The following is a 21730-nucleotide window of genomic DNA, read 5'->3' on the forward strand; positions in this document are numbered from 1 at the left end:
GAGATGCAAATTAAGGAGCTGCGTGTGTAGAGGAAAGAAACAAAATGAGGAGGGAGAGCATTGCAGAGGTACTTGGTTCTGTTCCTGTAATTTATGTGAGTACTGCTTGGTGTTTTGTGCTCATGCAACCTTGGGCTGTGATTCTCTCAGATGTTACAAGCTAAGCAAGGTCAGTCTGATCAGTACATAGATGAGAAACCTCTAAAGAAAACTTAGGGGCTACAAGAAAAGGAGTACTTGTGGCACCTTAGAGACTAACAAATTTATTAGAGCATAAGCTTTCGTGAGCTACAGCTCTGCTCTAATAAATTTGTTAGTCTCTAAGGTGCCACAAGTACTCCTTTTCTTTTTGTGAATACAGACTAACACGGCTGCTACTCTGAAACCTGTCATTAGGGGCTACAGAAAGTGGTGCTGATGATTCCGCAGGTGTCACTCCACTCTGTCAGGTATCGGGGAGTAGCGGTGTTAGTCTGTATCCACAAAAACAAGAGTCTGGTGGTACCTTAAAGACTAACAGATTTATTTAGGGCATAAGCTTTTGTGGGTAAAACACCAATGCCCCAGTAGGTCACTAGGGGACACGGTTCTATCTTCCAGATGAACTGGAGGGTAGCAAACGGAGGGCATGATTATATATGGTTATTAAATATCCCATGATGTAATGTGGCTGGCTGCATTCTACGTCTTTAATTTCATCTTCAGCTGACTGTTGGATTTCTCTTCACTTCCTATCTTAAATGTTTGATTAGCATTCACTGCCAGTTGTTAAATAGTTCCCATGCCCCGCCCCAGAAGTGGCTGCATTTCAGGAATAGGGAAGAGGTTATTTGGTGTAGTTTGCAAAGGTTGTTATGATGCAAAATGGTGTAGAAATATGGGATATTACTTATCAGTAGTCATGGCTGATATTTTTATAGTTTTATGCTTGAAGGTGTTAATAGCTGTCATCGGTCACAGCTGATGGCTGTACTAAGCACCATTCATTCAGACTAAATGAACAGAGCAATTAAATGACTCGTTGTGTTGTAATAGCTGAAACAATAGAAGCTATCACCCAAGGCCAGGCAGCATGGCAAGACCTGAGCAAGAGGTAGGCTATGTAGGCTGAGGGGCTTCTCTGCAAAGACATGCGGGGGGGGGGGGGGGCTCAGTTGGTTGCAATTGTGGGTATGTCTACACAGCAACTAGACCCAGGTGGCTGGCCCACACCAGCTGACTTGGGCTCATGGGACTCGGACTGCGGGGCTGTTTCATTGCTGTGTAGACTTCCAGGCTGCAGCCCCAGTTCTGGGACCCTCCCACCTTGCATGGTCATAGAGCCTGGGGCTGCAGCCCAAGCCCAGAAGTCTACACAGCAATGAAACAGACCTGCACCCCGAGCCCAAAACTGTGTGTGTGTGAGAGAGAGAGAGAGAGAGAGAGAGACACCAGAAAGCCAAGGGCAGTGATGCTGGAACAATTTTTACAGTGAGGGTGTGAAAAGCCAGTGGTCCCCAGTCCAAACTTCTTACCTCCCCCTCCCTCTTACTCCTGTCTGTTCCTCCCCAGAGCTGGGGCCAGGAGCAGGACCGTGGCTCTGGTGGGGGGACGCGGATGGGGTAAGGAGCCAAGGCTGGGACCCCACATGCGGGCCTGGGAGCAGAGCCCCCAGAGTGGGGCCAGTGGTAGCCAGGACCCCACATGCAGACTCCAGGTGGGGGCCATGAACAGAGCCCTGGGCGCAGGACTAGCAACAGCCAGGAACAGAGCCCTGGGTATGGGGCCAGCAGAAGCCAGGATCCTGCCTGCAGAGCCCCGGGACTCAGGGCCGGCGGCAGCTGGGACCCCACAATTCAGAGCTGGGAAAAGAGCCCTGGGCACTAGTCCAGCGGCAGCTGGGACCCTGCATGGGGGCCGAGAACAGAGCCCCGGGCTTAGCTTAGTCCAGCGGCAGTCTGGACCTCATCTGCAGGACTGGGAACAGAGCCCCGGGCACGAGTCCTGCAGCCGGCAGTTGGGAACTCAGGTGCGGGGCCAGGAGTGAGCGCCGGGCCGGCAGCACGGGGACCCTGGCGTGGGGTTGCAGGCAGGACCCCACACAAAAACTGGGTATGCTGGAGCACCCACCGCACCCTTAGTTCCCGTGCCTATGGCCAAGAGAGCCAGCAAACCGAGAAACAAGCAGTGGAGAGTGTGGCCTTGGGAGGGAACAGAGACAGAGCACCTTGAGGCACAGGACTGGTGGGAAAACTGGCTTGGAAATGGAAAGCAAGGAAACTGCCTGCTGTTGTTTTTCCCTACTGTGGTCCGGGAAAGAGGACTTTGTGTACTGTCTTTGTTTCTGTTACAGGGAGAAACTGAGGATATGCATCATGTATTTCTTTGGTGCAATCTTGTTTATTTACAATCTAGCAAAGTCCTGCATATTGGCTAATCACTGGGGCCAAAAAGGATGTCGGTTGTTGCCCAGGCAATGATATCTGTTCTGCTTGCACACGTTCCAGAGTTATTTCTGAACAGCAAAAAGTTCCAAAGCAGTTAAGAGGTCACAGACCATTCCCTAAACTCTCTGGTGAAATGCTCTGCACACTGGTGATGGCTAATCCCTCCATGGCCAAGGGCAGCCAGGCTGAAAACATCTGACATGGCTATCCCCTGATTACTCGTCCAGTTTCAGCAGAAATAGTTTGTGTGTTGCTGCTGCAGCCTTTGTCCCCAGCTTGCACCCAGGGCAGGTCCTGTCGGAGCTGCCCACACTTCAGCCATATGGGCAGGCCGCCTTGGTGTGTGAGAGGTATATGGGAATCTCGGTAACGTGACCCCTTGGTCCTCTTGGTTGATGTGCCAATGTTAATGAATTCGTAAAGAAATAGCAGCACTGAGATCTCAGGGAGTCAGTGTGCTCTGAGGAGATTCCTCCAGACTGGGGACAGTGGCTCATCCTGGACTTACAACATTCTTAATGGTGCAGATGCTGACACAAGGCACAGTGGGAAGCGAAGGTAGAGATTCATCTCTAGTGAGGCAGTGTCACTCCTGCAGGTATAGGGACTGGGGAGAGCAGGTTGCCCACTCTGCTGCCAGAACCCAATCCTGCAACTTGTGAAGGTCTGGAGAGGAGGTATTTTGCAGTATATCTAAGCTTAGAGTGAATTTGGTGCTCACAGAAGTAGGGGTTGTCTTGTGCTAGCTGAAGCCTGTCATTAAGGACATAGTAAAGGCACCTCAATCCGGCCCTGCAGCACTTCGTGCTATTCCTACCCTGGCTTCCCACAGTTTTGCCCGTGCATCTCCATTCTCTTGGAGCACTCCCTGATATTCTAGCCCTTGGCTTCCCCCACACAGCTTGGCAGATACATATCAGTCCTGACCACGATCCCCTGACTTTTCTAATCCTGCCCCACATTCCTTTGTCAGAAGCTACTGTGTCTCCTTCACAGCCAGTCACTTCTGCCTCCCACCCAGCAGTTAGTGGCACCTCCTTTGCTCAGCGTGGCATCTCCCTTATGTGCAATAGAGATGGTAATGATTGTGAGGGCATGTGGGTCTCTTCCTCCATGACCTTTAAGTCCCAAAGCAAGTCATTGCCTCTCAAGCAACTGTGGCAGCAGTTCCCAAGAGCAGGTGTCACAGACTTAACTGTGCCACTGTCCTTCTCCTCTGAAACCCCTGGAACAGCTGCCCACCAGAGTCAATGCACTTGGCCACCTTGCCAGGGCAAGGCACAAGACAGAGCCCCCTGCGAGGGTGTTGGAGACCCAAGTTGGTGTGACAGAGACATATTCCCAGTGCCTGGCACATCAGTTGCTAAGCAAGAAGAAGTTTTAACATGTTGATTAATGCCCTGACTCTGGGTGAGTAATTAGAATTAATGTGGGATATCAAATCAGGAAATCAGGCATTATTAGGAGGAATTATCCATTTATTTTCATTTTCTGCCTGGCTCTCCCCAGTCCCCCAACACAGACGGGGGACTTGGCATGAGACAGAGCCCTTCTCTGACAGCTCAGAAACAGAAAGAAAATGGAAAACTGGAGCCCTGTGAACACAGCTAATTTTTGACTAATCACAAGGTAACGTCACACCCTGGAGCCCCATCGGGTAGAGTGATGATCAGCCAGCCCTATGACAGCTCAGTCCTGAGATACAGATCTCCCCTGAGGACAGAAATGTCCAGCTATTGCTGTGACTAAGTGCTGGAACCCTGCAACCAGAGCTGGGGGAATTGTGAGAGGAGCACTCACCAACAATCATTCGATTGCAACCCTCAAATTTGCCTTGGTGCCATCCCCTGGCTTTTGCTTCCCAAGCTGTGGCTTGTTCATAAAGAATGTGGAAAAAAAAACATGTTGCAAACCTGGGTACATGCCACACATGATTTACCTAAGCCCTCATACTGGTTCTCAGCCTTTCAGTAATCCAGTCAGGAAGCAGGGATCATGGGGCCATGTGATTTGAGCGGACCAATCAGACATTGCAAATGGCAAATGCGCCAAAGCAACAGTTGCAGCAAATGGGTCCCAAGTGACCCAAGAGCTGAAATATGTTTGAAACACATGCCCAAAAGCCACAGTCCACCAGTGGAGAGTTAGCCCCATTTCTGGTGCGAAGTTACTTGCTGTGGATAGTCTGTTTAGGAGCTTGGAGTACAGTGCAGGAAAGCAAACTGATGTAAAGCTTCAAAAGAAACCAGCCTCCATACCAAGCTGCTCAGTGCATAAGAAATACAAGGGACAGGGGAACGGAAGTGTGGTGGCCCATCTCTGGGCCCACAGGATACAAGTGACTTCAGTTCACTTCTCGTTACTCTGCAAATGGAGAACTGGATCCAAAAAGAGAGGCTGATGGATGAGGGAGCACGCACAGCTCTGAGGCAGGCCCACCAGAGCCCCTGCCAAGGTGACTAATAGAAAAGATGGTGCAATGTCTTCAGTTAAGGGCAGAAAACATTCAAAGAGGCCTCTGAGACGAATGAACTTGGCGCAAGCCCTCCCGGGGGGAATTGGCTCTTCAATCATACAAATAAATACATGGTCGTTCTCTTTGGCTCATTGATCGCATCTGAGAATGAATCTTAATTATGCGACATGGGCTCCATAAATTACTGGGGTAATTAAAAGCCCCATTTACAGTGACTAATTGCTCCTGAGCCTGGAATGTGGTAAGATGTTAATCTGCTCAGCACTGGCCCAATGCAGGGGTATTGGAAGCCACGGTGGGATGCAAGGAGCTGCAGGGAAGGGTGCGGGAGCCTGGGTTCCCCTCCCCTAGCCTGGATCACCAAGCTGCCTCATACATTTGATACGTAGTAGTAATCAAAAGTCAGAGGAGATAGGTGCAGGTGGCAGTTCCTGAGCATGGCCATCTAAAGCAGGGAGGGAGCCAGGGAAGGGGACACTGACCAAAGTGGGGAAGGGAGACCCGTCTGCTGTATATATGCATCCTAGACACAAATGTGTCCTGCTGATGTGTGTTGGACATGCAGTCCTCACTCCCCAGTAATGCATACTTCTGACCCACAGTTGTGCTGTGTACACAGTTGCAGGTACCTTCTTGCCTAAAATTTATCATATGCGCATTGTTCTCCTCCCACAGCCCTGAGCCAGTCCCCCTGTTCTCTGTCCTGATGCAGCTATGCCCTGCCTCCCTGTTCAATTCATCTCACTTTGGAGCTGGCCCCATTTCCTCATCCAGTTCTGCATCCATGTGAACATTCAGGCTGTGCTAATCAGCGAGGAAGAAGCCGTAGTGCGGCGATGGGGCAGCACAGAGCCAGCGCTCCAGCCGGGCGGCAATGATGGATTGCCACAGGCACTGAGGAGGAGGGCAAAGGCGCTAACTGGCTAGGTAAGTAATGCCCAGCTAGCCAGCACTGGGATGTTATGGAGATGATGAAGAGATTGGTAAATAATCCAGCAGTGGCAGCTATGGTGCAGAATAATTAGGTAAATGAGCTTCATGAAGTCAACCCTCTGCCGAGTGTTCAGAAACAAGGCACGCTGGGGCTAAAGTCCTTGCTGCATTCCACCCCCTGCTCCCATCTGGCTCCCCACTGTCCCGATGTGGTAGCAGTAACACAGCTCCTCTGTCCTTACCCCAAATGGGCACTTCCCCTCAGAGGCACAGGCCGAAGCTTTCTGGCACCTGGACACCGTGGCTGTAGAATGCTGAACATGACACTGAGTGGATTACACAGAGCGTAGGTCTGATCCCATGCACGGGGCTGCACAGGGTTGTTGCTTTCTGATCCCTTTGCCCTGCTGTCGATGCTTTGCGGGGAGGGAATGAAGGGATTTGTTGTTACTCCAGAACTCACAAAGAGCTGCAAGATGGCAGAGATCCTCTGCCATAAGGGAAGGCTGATGTCGGTCGCTTTTGTCGAGCATTCTGGGAGAGCAGCCATTGCAGTAGGGATTTCTGAATAATGCTGCCTCTCCAGCTTAACACTTCTACGGAGACTTGCATAACATTATTAGACCCTGCTGTACTTCATTTAATTGAGGCTAGAACTTGGATTCTTCTGCTTCAGAACAGAGGTGCCTTCAATGTGAGCTAACGGGGATTCTCCTTTAAATAACAGCAGCATGGGGTTTATGACACAAGGTTAAACAGTTCCAGTTCCATCCAGAAGAGGGCAGTGGTGCACAAGTGTTAAGGGAGGTGCATTCATGCTGGTTTGTTACAATATTCATTATTAAAGCAGGTTCTTCAGGGAGCAGTGACGGTTGGCATCCCTGCTAAACCCAGCCCAACAGTTAATGAGGAGCAATGTTACTGAAAGATAAGGCAGGGGAGAGGGTAATAGTTTCCCAGCTGCCAGCACTGACCTTTACGGTATGGCCCCTCCCTCCAGCACAGAGCTCCTTTTGTTTCATGGCCATGCTAACCATATGCACCAGTCCTACAAGGAGAAGCAGGCACGTGGCTAATGGCTGCCAATAAATACTCAGCCATCAGCATATAGCCAGATGAGGAGAACATTCTTCAGGATACCAGCAGTGACAGCTATGGTGCAGATAGAGCTAGGATGAAAGCAGGAGGACTCTGCACAGACCCCTAGGGAATGGAGGGGAGGAATTCCATCACCCTGCTTTCTTAGCATTACAAGCTCACTGCTGTGGCTTCTCCTAAGAGCTCCTTCACAAACCACACAGGTGCCACCTGAGCCTATCCATCATGTTCTGGCGAAAGCTATCAGGGTCTCAGAGAATCCATGGCCTTTTGAAGCAGAGGAGGGGGTGGTTCTTCAACAGAACCCTGTGGCCACTTTTGACAGCAGCAGCTGGTTAGAATCCTCTCCCTGCCAGGACCTGACTCATGTTGTCAGGACATGAGACAGCTGTAAACTGGCACCAGAGTCTGCTATCCTGGTCTTGGGGTGAAATAATAGAGTGGAGCTGAGAAAGAGAGAGTCTGACCAGGAGGAAAAAGGTCCAAATGAGATGGAGCGTGCATGAGGCAGAGAGCTACAAAGAGGCTGTTCCAGAAGCTACAGAGGAGAACATGCTCATACCCACAGTAGGGGAGTATGTGGCAAAGCAAATATATATAAGAATGGCCATACTGGGTCAGACCAATGGTCCTTCCAGCCAGGTATCCTGTCTTCCTCCAAGGGCTAGTGTCAGTTGTTCAGAGGGAATGAACAGAACAGGGAGATTTTGAGTGATCCATCCCCTGTCATCCAGTCCCAGCCTCTGGCAGTTGGAGGTTTAGGTACACCCAGAGCATGACTCTCTTGGCCATTGATGGACCTATGTTTCACGAACTTATCTAATTCTGTTTTGAACCTAGTTATACTTTTGGCCTTCACAACAACCCCTGGCAATGGGTTCCACAGATGATACAATGACTGTGCATTGTGTGAAGAAGTACTTTCTTTTGTTTGTTTTAAACCTGCTGCCTGTTAACACAAAAACCAGGGTCACCCAATGAAATTATGTGTAGGGGAAACAACACTTCCTTATGCATTTCTCCACACCAGTCATGACTGTATAGACCTCTCTCATATCCCCCTGAGTCCTCTCTTTTCTACACTGAACATTCCCAGTCTCTCTCTAATCTCTCCTTGTATAGAAGCTATTCAATGCCCCTAGTCATTTCTGTTGCCTTTCTCGGTACCTTTTCCAGTTCTTGTATATCTTTTTAGATAGGGCAACCAGAACTACATACAGTATTCAAGATGTGGTGTACCATGGATTTATATAGCAACATGATATTTTCTGTCTTATTATCCATCCCTTTCCTTAGGGTTCCTAACACTCTTAGCTTTTTAGACTGCCACTGCATTTTTAGCAGATGTTTTCAGAGAACTATCCACAACAACCCCTAGATCTCTTTCCTGAGTGATAACCGCTAACTTGGACCCCATCATTTTTGTAGGTATAAGTGGATTATGTTTTTCAGGGTGCATTGCTTTGCATTTATCAACATTGAATTTCATCTGCCATTTTGTTGCCAAGTCATCCAGTTTCGTGAGATCCCTTTGGAACTCTGCACAGTCAGCTTTGGACATAACTATCTTGAGTAACTTTGTATCATCTGCAGATTTTTGCCACCTCATTCTTCACCCCCTTTTCCAGATCACTTATGAGAGGGCCAGGGGCCGGATGAACGAAGTGAGTGAGGAGCGAGGCAGGGGAGAGAGAGAGAGAGAAGTTCATGAAGAGCAAGTAAGTCTATGGGGGCTTGTAAAACAGGGAAGGGAATCTTGACCTGGATCCTGAAAAGAGCAGAGAGCTGGTGGAGATTTCTGGGAATGGGGGATAAGTTGCATTGTTTGGTACACGTGGGAAAGCAAATAGGGGCTCACTGAAGTCTGGGGAGGTGGGAAACTATTGGACAGGAAACTGTTGATGGAGGGGGATTCTCTCTCCACTCCCCTCTTCACTGTAGTGTTATCTATATCTAACTCTCTCTCTCCTGTATTCCCTGGGTAGCCGACCCATAGTTTATTTCATAGAGCGCTCTACCATTGACCAAAACTGGAAACAAAAGAAAAGAGCCTGGAGTTGTTATAGTAACTTTAAAGCACCAGCACAGTGAAGGCACTGAGGAGTTCATCCCTCATCTGCATCAGCTCTCCCAGTTGCTGGAGAGAGTGTGGGGAGCATCTCACCTCCTGTTAATATTATTATGCTGCACTTTAATGAGCTTCTTTCACTACAGCTTCATCTCTGGCTCCATCCTCCATGCCCCTCCCAGCAATGAAAAGCACAGTTTCACATATGGCTAGGGTTGGTTGTCCTTGGCTGGAGTCTGTTGGACCAAATCTACCCTACTGCTCTTCAGTACACAGGTCAAAATCAGCAGTTAGGGGTATTGTCAATCACTTTCTACAGGCTGCAGAATCACAGCCTGGCATTTAACTGTGCCTCTCACAGCTGCTTTTGGAATATGATCCTCCCCTCCCACTCCACAGGATATGGACCCTGCCCCCCAGAAGGCTGGCATTGTAACACTCCCATCACATAATTGTGTGTACACCCAGAGCTTGCAAGGTGCAGTGGGAGTGGGATGTAAGACAGCATGACAATTCATAGCCACTTGGTCTTTCACAGCTGTCTCTGTGCTTCATAATGGGGCTACTTGGAACTTCACAGTGACAACAGAGAGCAAACTCTGAGCTGCCTCCTCTTTCAAAAGCACTGGCCTTCTTGTCATATGAGCTAAAGGAGAGTTTCCCTTGGGTGTTATCAGTACAGGATCTATGACACGCACTCAAGCCGTTCACACTGGTCATTTCCTTAGAACTTCATCATTGATCTATTGTTATCCTGGTATTCCACTTCTCACACCAGAACAGTTCTTAAATCCAGCCCCACACCAAAAAACTGGAAAATAAAGGTCGGGGAGAGTGAGAGCTGAGTTTAAAATCTAAGCCATCTAGCATCTATCCTGTAATATGCCTTCCCCCCCCCCCCCCAGCCCCTTGCAAATACTGTGAGCTGCAGGAACCAGGCTATTTGTGTGTGTAGACAAGCACTGACCGATGAGGTAGAAACTCTTCTGGGAAAACCCCACTCCAAGTGTCCTGCTTTTTCTTCCCCCAGCACATTTTTCCAGAGACCTCTATCCCCCATAGCTGAGCTCAGACAGTCATGCCATCCAGTAACACTCCCCTCCTGCCCCAGGTGAGATTGCTGGGGGTAGTAATCCGAGGCTGCAGTGCTAATTAGACACAGTCCTAAAAGTAACCAAGGGGAGCAGGAACAGGACAGAACCTGCAGGCTGGAGATGAAGAGCCAGTTGCTGTCCTTTTGGGGAGCAGGGGAGTTACAAGCAAGTACCCCCTGTGATGGGTTCAGTCACAGAGATCCCTTTGGGACTGTCACCTGACATGCTGAAGTGTCATGCTCTGAGCCCGTTTTCCCTGCCAGCTTGGGACTCCAGAACCCTGCCTTGTTGAGCCAGACACACTTGCCTTCTGCAACACAGACCCAGGTCTGGTCCATGTCCCCAAAGCTGCAGACTTTAACCAAAAACTGCTCAGCAGGTTACCTGATTCCAGCACCCAGACACCCAGCTTCAAATGGGATCCAAACTCAAAATAAATCTGTTTTACTCTGTATAAAGCTTATACAGCTTAAACTCCTAAATTGTCCACCCTCGATAACACTAATAGACAGAGATGCACAGCTGTTTGCGCCCCCAGCTATTAAGCACTTTCTCTGGGTTAATTAATAAACAAAAGTGATTTTATTAAGCATAAAAAGTAGGATTTAAATAGTTTCAAGTAATAACAAACAGACAGAACAAAGTAAGTCACCAAGCAAAATAAAGCAAAAACACGCACATCTAAGCCTAATACATTAAGAAATGGTTTACAGATAATCTCATCCTCAGAGATGTTCCAATAAGCTTCTTTCACAGACTAGACTCCTTCCTAGTCTGGGCCCACTCCTTTCCCCTGGTATAGTCCTTGTTAGTTCCAGCAGGCATCTTAGATGAAAAGCAGGGGCTTTCTCATGACTGGGACCTCCTTTATTCTCTTCCACCCCCTTTTATAGTTTTGGCACAAGGTAGGAATCTTTTATCTCTCTGGATCCCCACCCCTCCTTCTAAATGGAAAAGCACCAAGTTTAAAATGGATTCCACCATTTTTCCTGGGCTGGCTTACACGAGCACAGGGAGGCTTGCATGTAAACAGAGCCATTTACGACCAATTGTGCTAGTAAATGGGAGCCATCAAGATTCTAAACCATCATCAATGGCCCACACTTTGCATAATTTACAATAGTACCTCAGAATTATACTTTATATTTCTATTTTCAGATACAAGAATGATACATACATACAAATAGGATGAACACACTCAGTAGATTATAAGCTTTGAAATGATACCTTACAAGAGATCTTTTGCATAAAGCATATTCCAGTTACATCATATTTACACTCATAAGCATACTTCCATAAAACATTATGGAGTGTAGCATCACACACCCCATATTTTCCCTTGGAAACTGTCCCTCCCAGAGGGGAATGGAAAACAATGGCAGTGTGAATCATGCAAGCCAATGAATGAGGATACAGCAATGGGCCTGCCCCAGGCTCACTTAAGCATGAAATCCAAGTAGAATATTTGAGCTGATTTAAACACTTAATGAGCCCTAAGGCAGAGGGGAGCAGAACAGGAGCTGTGGACTCCCGGCCCAGCACTCTGGGAATCCCACCCTGAGTGAGCAGCAGGATGTCCTGAGCTAATCTCTGTCCCAGTGCTGCCTCCATATCTCCTCATATATGTTTGTAACTGGACCTCTGCATGCTGCCACAATAGAAATATTTCCCGATAATATTAACTTCATGCCCTGGCAGACTGGCTAAAGTGCCTTGATTAAGGGGCACAAAAAGACCTTGGTGCCATGGTTGAGAAATGGACTCATGCAAACTTCATACCTGGGCAAGTGTCCTGGGATGAAGGATTGGCACCGAGGGGATATACGGGGATCACCCCCTCCCCGGGCCAAAGCAACTGAAACCTGTGACCAGCCCAGGTTCACGTTAACTGGGTTTAGACTGGAAAAGGCACCTGCGTGCAGGGAATCCTTAGAGATGGAAAAGCCCCACAAGGGAAGAAGTTCATCTTTGCAGGCTCTGGGGTCCCTTCAGCCTATGTTCCAGGCTCTGCTTAGTCAGCTTGAAATGAGCGAAGTGATGAGGCTCCCACCCCAGGCCCTGAAGGATGAGCCCACAGTCTCCCACGGCACATTGCAGGGATTTCTTTCTTTAATCCATCCCATTCCTCCTAGTTATCCTCCTTGGTTCCCTCTCAATATCCCTCCCGCTCCTGGGTGTCTCTTCAGATTCCTGTTATACTGTTCTTGGCTTCCTGCCCCCTTACTGGCTGCTTCACCGAGCTGGATAGATTGGGGTTGTTTGCTTTTTCCATCTTTCATTAATCAAGAGTAACGCCGACAGACCCCAGTCATGTTTGAACCTGGGGCCTCTAGAGCTTAGTGTATGAGTCTCTACCACAGGAGCTAAAACCCAGCTGGCTTTTAGCTAAGGCTGTAGAGCAGACTCATAATCTCTCTCTTAGTGGTCTCAGTGCCACTAGATGGGACAGAACACCACACCCAGGAGATGTGTGGGTTACACAAGCCAGGCACATGGGCATTATTTGTTTGTTTTGCTTTTCTCTGAGATGTCTTCTCCAGTTTGTCTACATCCCCTACTGACCAGGTGCCAGATGAAGGTAGTGTGCCAGGCACGGCCTGACCAGCTCTGCAGAGAAAGGAATCAACCCCTCCCTGCTCTAGCATGGGCTGCATCCCTAACCCCTGGAGATTGTCCTTGGATTTCAGGAAGCTGCCAGCATGTTCCTGAGATGAGACTGTCCTGAGAAGTGCTAGTGAGAATAGACAGAGGACCTTGGATGAGGAGCCTCCGAGAAAGAGGAGACGGTGGCTTCATCACAATCATTTCTCCTGTGTTACTCTTTACTAGTGTCAGTATTATTGGAGCCCACTGGCCTGATACACAGACAACATGCAATGCTGTTGGAATGTGGAAACCGCCTTCCATGACACCTCTCCTTTGAGGGCTACCACAAGGAAGAGTCCTCAGAGATCCCACAAAGAACCTTATCCCTCCACTTTGGATGATGAGCCACCTCTATTGCTCTCTTACACCTGTTCTCTACATTGTGTAAGGAAGGGATGCTGTCAACAAGTTACTGATCTCTGCTGCAGTATTACCAGAGACAAGTAGGAACCCAGCATTTACTTTTAAGACCTGTGAACCGGGATCCTGACTGAATGTAAAAGTCCACGTGGATGTTTCCATGCACAGAGCTTCACAAAAACATCTGACCCCAATTCTAGATGTAGATTTTCATATCTGATCAGGATGAGGACAAGTGGGGTTTCATTGAAAAGCATCTAGCGAACAAAGGCACATGGGGGTAGGGAATTGCAATCTGAAATGCAAACCTGAGACCCCCTTTTTGTTAATGGAGTAGTAGCTGTAAAGGAGGTTGAGGAGGATTGCAGCAGGCTAGAGCTGAAGATCTCTTGAATAGCCCTGGAAACACCTCTGTTTGGTTTCAGTGATGGAGACTAGAACAAATGAGGCAATGTAGCCTAATGAACAGAGCACTGGACTGTGACTCAGGAGCTCTAGGTTTCTCCCCCACTTCCCAGTTCTGCCACTGACCTGCTAAGTGACCTTTTGACAAGTCACTTCACCGCCCTGTGCCTCAGTTTCCCCCTCTGTAAAATGGGAATTATACCAACCTCCTTTGTAAAGCACTCTGAGATCTACTCATAACAAGAGCTAGTAGTATTATAATTGCTATTAATCAGTCAAGAGAGAGGTAAGGATAGTCAAGCAGGATGTTAGGACCATATATCCTAGAAGGTAGGTCTGTGTATTTCAGCACAACCTGGGTATCCCTGGAAAGTCCCACAAGGAGTCCTGAGGGTCCCAGATTTGGGCCTTGCCTCTCCTCTAGCTAACACTTTAATTCTCATACACAGTTTTGCATTCCATAATTCTGTTGGTAAGACAAGAGGTCCCTGACCTGTTATTGCACAAGGCAAATAAGATTTAACAAGACTCAGCCAATCAGAAGCTGAGATGTATCCAATCAGCAACACACAACTCACTGGCTTGATGCATGGGACTTTGGGCTCCCTCTGTGCCAGAACCTCCCAAGGAAGTCAAGGAGGGAGCACTGCACATGGAGGGATGGCAGGATTGTGCACAAAGAGAACAAGAGAGGTTTAACCCCAAGCAGAGAGAGGTTGGTGATCTCAATCACCATTAAAGTTTATTGACCCAAGAGAACGATATTTAGCCAGAAGGCCCAATAAATTGCACAGCTGACTGGTAACACACGTCCTGCTGTGACTTGTCACATAAATCCCGTTACAGATATTCATTAGAATTGAGATTTATTTTGTTTAATTAGAGCAATCATAGCATGAATTGGGATAAAGTTGCAATGGGGAGGCCAGGGCCCAGGAAAGCAGCAATAGTTAGCAGTGCAGAATGCAGGCACCAGATTTGATGCCAAGAAGCAGTATTCAAAGTGAACTACAAAGGAAGAGAGTGATTTGCTTGTGTACCTTGACTGCTCCTTGTAAAGGCAACTACAAGGCTTTTCCAGTCTGCTTTTCATTTCAGAAATACCTGGAGTATCAAGTCTTGGCTTTGCAGGAGGACCCTCTGGCCTGGAAGACGTAGGAGCTGGACTAAGATAGGAATAGCACAACACGCTGAACCCTGAACTGCAGCTCAACAGACAGGTAGAGGGGAGCCTGAATCTTTCACCCAGAGACTTTCTCCCAGCTGTTTATCAGGAGTTTTAGATAAATGATTTATTTTGTTTTAAACCTGTGTGACTAAAAAAATCCCTTCTTGTCTGAGCTGAGGGATAAAAGCTGCATCTCAGTGTGTTGTGATGTCTCTATCCCATTCCAATCCTCCAGGAAAAAGTACTTTGGTCAAAGGCTGATTTTTTTCAAATGTCAGGGTGTTGGCCTCCATCTTTTGTCCAACACACCAGAGATTGAACCGAGTAATTCAAGCTGTTGCTGGGGCTGTAACAGACTCCTGTCCTCTGTGGATCAGGCGCAGAGGGGGACCTGTAACACACACTCATCAGTGGGTTACATCAATAACAGGAAAAATTGAAAAAAAACCACACTTGCACCAGAGAAAAATAACAATGGGCACAAACACCATTCTTCCCTCTTTTTAGTTCACCTTTAACGTACATGGCATTTTCTCTGTTGCACAAGGAGGCAGGGTCCCTGTCCTGAAGTGCTAGCAGAGCATATGATACAGGGGACAAGGCTTCAGGCACAAGCCAGCACTGGACAACTATGAGGAGAGGATTAGCCAAAAAGGCTTCGCAGAAAGAGGGAGGGATTTCAGCTGGCCCAGGTGTAGGGGGAGCCCAGGAAAAAGGTTCATAGCTGAGATGGAGGCCAAGAGTGCAGGGAGGAGAAGGAGGAATGTAGGGAGCGAGGTGGGGGTGAGTCAGAGGATGCGAGAGCAGAGATGACAGCTTGCAGTTAAGAGCAGAACTATGCCTGTGCCATTGGGGAATATTAGGGCTGTGCACCCAGGTCCCAGGAATAATGTCTTTATAGCTTGGTATGTGCACTTAATAACAATCATTTGCATCTGCAAGTGGAAGCTGAGGCTATGTCTACACTACAACGGCACAGCGAGGGTGCTGCAGCACTGCCGTAGTATAGAGGCTTCCTGCCCTCAGAAAGGTGGATTTACTAAGTCGACAGAAAAACCCCTTTTGTCAATATAGGTGTAGTCCAGGCATGAAAGGCAGTAACTGGGTCAATGGAAGAATTCTTCTCTCAATCTAGCTGTGTCTACGAGGAGGCTAGGTCGACATAACCGTTGCACAGGGCATGACATTTTTCACAGTCCTGAGTGATGTAGCTCAGTCAATCTAATTTTAAGATGTAGACCAGGCCTGAGGTGCAGAGAGGGGAAATGAATTCCCTAGGCCATGCAGGGAATCAGAGGTCCAACCAGGATTAGGACCCTAGGCCAGGAGTATTTGTATTTGGTTTTCATAGGCTTTTCACTGCCTCGGAGAGCAGTAACAGGGTCGTACATCAGGTCTGGTCTCCTCAGGGAATGGAAACACCCGAGGAAAACAGGTCTCGCATTAGCTCTTTCACTCCTACTAAAGTACTGAAAAAAGCCTGCAAAAAATGTGAATACAAGTCCTGGTATTCTAGCTCCAAATGCCAAAGTCCCTGTACAGGAGGTGATTCCTATTGCTGGGCAATCTAGACAAATTACCATTACTACTGTGCACTTTCCAAGGCAGACAGCCTCTCATTTGCTCTATAGGGAACATGGCATGCTGGGGCTGCACAGTCCTTCTGGGGTGCATGACATAGCTTAAACAAGCAATTGAATGGATATGAGGAAGAGGATGCAGGAGAATGGGTTAGAGCACTAGGGAGGCAGAGCCTAGGGACCAAGCCTCTTGCCTGCTGAATGACTGTATAGGAGCGGGGAGATTCTGCTCCAGCCCTAGATCACAGCTACAGGCTCAGTGCTGCTCTTGCAGGAGACAAGTGGCTCCTATTGACTTGGGTGGTATAGGCATTCATTACTGGGGCATGGGGGGGTGGGGGGAAAAGGGAAGATGGATCCCTGGTATCTCAAGCAGCTGCTATTCCAGGAGGGGTAGGAAGTGCACCCCACTCTACTCAGATGTATCCTTAGTCCCACAGGATTTCCTTTGCAAGTAATACTGCTCAGCAATTCCCCAGCCCATCTTCTCTTCAAAAGGCCCTACAGAGCACCCATCCCCGGAGCCCTGGCGGAGCTAGGTGGCTGCAGAGCTCGTGTCTCCACCTCCACTCCCACTCCTCACACCATTCTCCTCATCTCCCTCTACCTAGCAAACCCTAGAGTATCAGACACCAGCCATTGCTCCCGCAGCATCTCCTCCTGGGTTCCCATTACATGCTTTTAGACAAGGAGCTGCCAAACCTCGGGTCCTGGAGCAGCAACGGTGAAGGCAGGCTCCGACTCTTCACACACAAAACCAATTCATTGCTAATCTTGCTTTTTATACACACAACATGGGCTGAGGGTGGTAAAGCACCCCCGCCTCTCCACAGGGCTCTCAGCAGGCAGAAAGTCAAGCCCCCACCAGCAGGCTGCTCAGGAGGAAGCAGTCTCTTCCCCAGGCCCCTGCTGCAGAGAGAGCTGCCCTATGGCTGCTTCAGTGTCTCATAGGAGGCGTCATTCATGTGCTCAGTCCCTTTCATCCAAGCCCCAAAGCACAGCATCTGCTCAGGGAGACAATCTATTGCATTTGGACGCCCCCTGCTGTCAATTTATTAGTAAACATGCTCAAACAAATTTGTTAGTCTCTAAGGTGCCACAAGTACTCCTTTTCTTTTTGCAAATACAGACTAACACGGCTGCTACTCTGAAACCTGCCCAGAGCAGGAACTTAAGGCCTGGGTACTATGGTGAGAGGCACTATAGACACTGAGATGAGATGGACAGAGGTTATATATACTCCAAGGAATGATTCCCAAATCATGCAGGGGGGATTGAGTATAGAGGGGGCCAGAGAGGTGGCAGGGGCAGAATTAAGGTATAATCAAAAATGCCTCTCCAGATTATGAACTCTATGAAACTTGCACTGGAAGTGCCCATGTGCCTGACAGATAACAGCTGTGCCAGTCATCTGGCACCATGCCCCTGCTGGCATTAGAACCCTAAGCTCTCTAGTTCATATATTTAATGGATTTGCCTGCCATCCGATGCCATGTTCCTGCTCCCCCTGCTCCATGCATGGCACTGGATTTCCCCACTGCCTGATGCTATGCCCCTGTTCCCACTAGTTCAGCTGTGGCACTGTATTTGCCAGGTCACACTGCATGTCACTTGACCTTCAGGGCACAGGCTGAATTCCAAGTCCCCCTCTGGCATCCTAATGTGTGAGCCCTTTACCTGTAATAACCCACAATGAAGGGAGCAGTAAAACTGTCTGTGGTAGAACAGGTGAGAACTTCCTGGGAGACTCAGACTTTAAGGTCAGAAGGGACCATTATGATCACCTAGTCTGACCTCCTGCACAACGCAGGCCACAGAATCTCACCCACTCACTCCGGTAACAAACCTTTAACCTATGTCTGAGCTACTGAAGTCCTCAAATCGTGGTTTAAAGACTTCAAGTGCAGAGAATCCTCCAGCAAGTGACCCGTGCCCCACGCTGCAGAGGAAAGCAAAAAAAAAAAAACCCAAGACCTCTGCCAATCTGCCCTGCAGGAAAATTCCTTCCCGACCCCAAATATGGTGATCAGCTAAACCCTGAGCATGTGGGCAAAACTCACCAGCCAGACACCCAGGAAAGAATTCTCTGTAGTAAGTCAGATCCCATCCTGTCTAACATCCCATCGGGCATATCTACCTCTAATAGCTGAAGATCAATTAATCCCATCATATCATCCCTTCCATAAACTTATCAAGCTTAGTCTTGAAGCCAGATATGTCTTTTGCCCCCCCACTGCTTCCCTTGGAAGGCTGTTCCAGAACTTCACTCCTCTGATGGTTAGAAACCTTTGTCTAATTTCAAAGTCTAAACTTCCTGGTGGCCAGTTTATATACATTGGTTCTTGTGTCCACATTGGTACTGAGCTTAAATAATTCTTCTCCCTCCGTGGTATTTATCCCTCTGATATTTTTATAGGGAGCAATCATATCTCCCCTCAGCCTTCTTTTGGTTAGGCTAAACAAGCCAATCTCTTTGAGTCTCCTTTCAAAAGGCAGGTTTTCCATTCCTCAGATCATCCTAGTAGCCCTTCTCTGTACCTGTTCCAGTTTGAATTCATCTTCTTTAAACATGGGAGACCAGAACTGCACACAGTATTCCAGATGAAGTCTCACCAGTGCCTTGTATAACAGTACTAACACCTCCTTATCTCTACTGGAAATACCTCGCCTGATGCATCCCAAGATCGCATTAGCTTTTTTCATGGTCATCTCACAATATCGGCTCATAGTCATCCTGTGATTAACTGAGGTCCTTCTCCTCCGTTACTTCCAAGTGATGCATCCCCAGTTTATATCAAAAATTCTTGCTATTAATCCTTAAATTCATGACCTTGCACTTTTCACTATTAAATTTCATCCTATTACTATTACTCCAGTTTACAAGGTCATCTAGATCTTCCTCTATGATATCCTGGTCCTTTTCTGTATTGGCAATACTTCCCAGCTTTGTGTCATCCACAAACTTTATTAGCACATTCCCGGTTTTTGTGCTAGGTCAGTAATAAAAAGATTAAATAAGATTGGACCCAAAACCGATCCCTGAGGAACTCCACTAGTAACCTCCTTTCAGTGTGACCTGCTGTAGTCTCCCTTTTAACCAGTTCCTTATGCACCTTTCAATTTTCATATTGATCCCCATCTTTTCCAGTTTAGCTAACAATTCCCCATGTAGAACCATATCAAAGGCCTTACTGAAATAGAGGTAAATTAGATCCACTGCGTTTCCTTTCTAAAAAAATCTGTTACTTTCTCAAAGAAGGAGATCAGGTTGGTTTGACATGATCTGCCTTTTGTAAAACCATGTTGTATTTTGTCCCATTACCATTGACCTCAATGTCCTTAACTACTTTCTCTTTCAAAAATTTTTCCAAGACCTTGCTTACTACAGATATCAAACTAACAGGCCTGTAGTTACCCAGATCACCTTTTTTTCCCCCTTTCTTAAAAATAGGAACTACGATAGCAATTCTCCAGTCATACGGTACAAGCCCTGAGTTTACAGATTCCTTAAAATTTTTTGCTAATGGGCTTGCAATTTCATGTGCCAGTTCCTTTAATATTCTTGGATGAAGATTATCTGGGCCCCCTGATTTAGTCCCATTAAGCTGTTCAAGTTTGGCTTCTACCTTGGATGTGGTAATATCTACCTCCATATCCTCCTCCCCATTTGTCATCCTACCATTATCCCTAAGCTGCTCATTAGCCTCATTAAAGACTGAGGCAAAGTATTTATTTAGATATTGGGCCATGCCTAAATTATCCTTAACCTTCACTCCATCCTCAGTGTTTAGTGGTCCCACTTCTTTCTTGGTTTTCTTCTTATTTATGTGGCTATAGAACCTTTTACTAGTGGTTTTAATTCCCTTTGCAAGGTCCAACTCTACATGGCTTTTGGCCTCTCTCACTTTATCCCTTTATGTTCTGACCTCAATAAGGTAGCTTTCCTTGCTGATCCCTCCCATCTTCCACTCCCTGTATGCTTTCTGCTTTTTCTTAAATCACCTCTCTGAATTGCTTGCTCATCCAGCTTGGTCTACATCTCCTGCCTATGAGTTTTTTCCCCTTTCTTGGGATGCAGGCTTCTGATAGTTTCTGCAACCTTGACTTGAAGTAATTTGAGGCCTCCTCTGCCTTTAGATCCACACTTTCTTCAGTCCAATCCATTTCCTGAACTAATTGCCTTAATTTATTAAAGTTAGCTCTTTTGAAATCAAAAACCCTAGTCAGATCTATTTTTGTTTATCCTTCCATTTAGTTTGAACTGAATTCGCTCAAGATCTCTCAAACAGAGGTTGTCCCCTACAACCATTTCTTCTATGAGGTCCTCACTACTCACCAAATCTAAAATGGCATCCCCTCTTGTTGGTTCAGCAACTACTTGGTGAAGGAATCCATCAGCTATCACATCCAGGAAAATCTGAGCCCTATTATTATTACTAGCACTTGTCCTCCAGTCTATATCTGGGAAGTTAATGGGAATTGTGTGATCATGGGAGACTTTAGTATTTACTTCATTAAAAACATTAAAGAGGTTTCTATCCATATCCAGATCTATAGCATACCCCAAGCACTATCCCAGGGGAGGCTCTAGTAGATTTCTTCCCCAATGTGATTTTAACCGAGACAGACTCTGTCTTACCCATTCCATCACTTCTCATTTCTTTACAGTCTACCTCATCACTAGTCTAAGGTGCCACAAGTACTCCTTTTCTTTTTACCTCATCACTGATATACAATGCTACTCCACCACATTTGCCTTTATTTCTGTCTTTCCTAAACTGCACATACCCTTCAATGCCTGTAATCCAGTCATGACTACTATTCCACCATTTTTCTGTTATCCCTTTAATATCTGGTTTCACTTCCTGCACCAGTAGCTCTAGTTCCTCCATTTTGTTACCTAGGTTCCTCGCATTAGTGTACAAATATCTTAATTTTTGCTGTTTGGCCTCACTTGCATTCTTTACCCGATTAGGCACAGACATTCTCCCTCCAGTATCACGTAATAGACTGGTATGTACACTACCCTTCCTCCTTATGTCCATTCTTACTTTTTCTTCCCTCTCAATGTTAAAATCCGGCGTGGAGATTTCCTGGACATCTCCCAACCATCTCCTCCAAATTCCTAGGTTAAAGCTCTCTTAATCAGTTGTGCCAGCCTCCATCCTCGAAGTCTATTTCCCTCCCTCCTCAGGTGAAGTTCATCCCGAGAGAACAGTCCTCTGTCCGTGAATGCTTCCCAGTGGCCATACATCCCAAAGACCTCCTTATAGCACCACTGCCTGAGCCATCTGTTGAGCATCATAATCTTGTCACACCTTTGTTGCTCTTCTCTAGGAACAGGCAGAATCCCACTGAAGATCACCTGAGCCTTGATTTCCTTAAGCATCTTCCCCAGCCTGGCATAGTCTCCCTTGATCTGTTCCAGCAATTCTAGCTGCATCATTTGTTCCTACATGAAGGGCAATCAGTGGAT

The 21730-nt window shown here is 47.3% G+C and overlaps 1 long non-coding RNA gene across 1 annotated transcript; it reads left to right on the forward strand.

The window, feature by feature from the left end:
• The first annotated feature begins 321 nt into the window (after window positions 1–321).
• LOC119857716 lies at window positions 322–14865 on the forward strand. Its single transcript, XR_006281810.1, has 4 exons — window positions 322–351; window positions 849–851; window positions 8369–8651; window positions 12661–14865. It is a non-coding gene; the product is annotated as an uncharacterized LOC119857716 (long non-coding RNA).
• Window positions 14866–21730: the final 6865 nt, after the last annotated feature.

The sequence above is a fragment of the Dermochelys coriacea genome, chromosome 6 (assembly GCF_009764565.3).
Source record: "Dermochelys coriacea isolate rDerCor1 chromosome 6, rDerCor1.pri.v4, whole genome shotgun sequence".
In the NCBI taxonomy this organism is placed as follows: Eukaryota; Metazoa; Chordata; order Testudines; family Dermochelyidae; genus Dermochelys; species Dermochelys coriacea.